The sequence below is a fragment of the Herpailurus yagouaroundi genome, unplaced genomic scaffold (genome assembly GCF_014898765.1).
Source record: "Herpailurus yagouaroundi ecotype Mexico unplaced genomic scaffold, PumYag 184, whole genome shotgun sequence".
NCBI classification, from domain to species: Eukaryota; Metazoa; Chordata; class Mammalia; order Carnivora; family Felidae; genus Herpailurus; species Herpailurus yagouaroundi.
The window spans coordinates 34,286,670-34,286,954 of NW_024412415.1; positions in this window are offsets into that span (position 1 = coordinate 34,286,670).

Genomic DNA, 285 nt, shown 5'->3' on the forward strand with positions numbered 1-285 from the left:
TGAATCCCAGTGAGCCCAGGACGTTTACATTTGAGAGACTCTAATGCCTAACTCGGGCTTTGGCTCAGAGTAAATGCTTAATAAATGTTTATTGAAAGAACAACCTAACATTTGCACAGTCAACAAAGCTCTTTGTTATACATTAGCTCATTTCATCCTTAAAGAGCCCTGCGCGGTGGGCAGGGGTAAATCTTCTTGGGTTGTAAAGGAGAAACTGAGGCTGAGGGAGGAGAGTGGTTTGCGTAATGTGGCGCGGCTAGTAGGGGAGGTGCTGGGATTCAAACC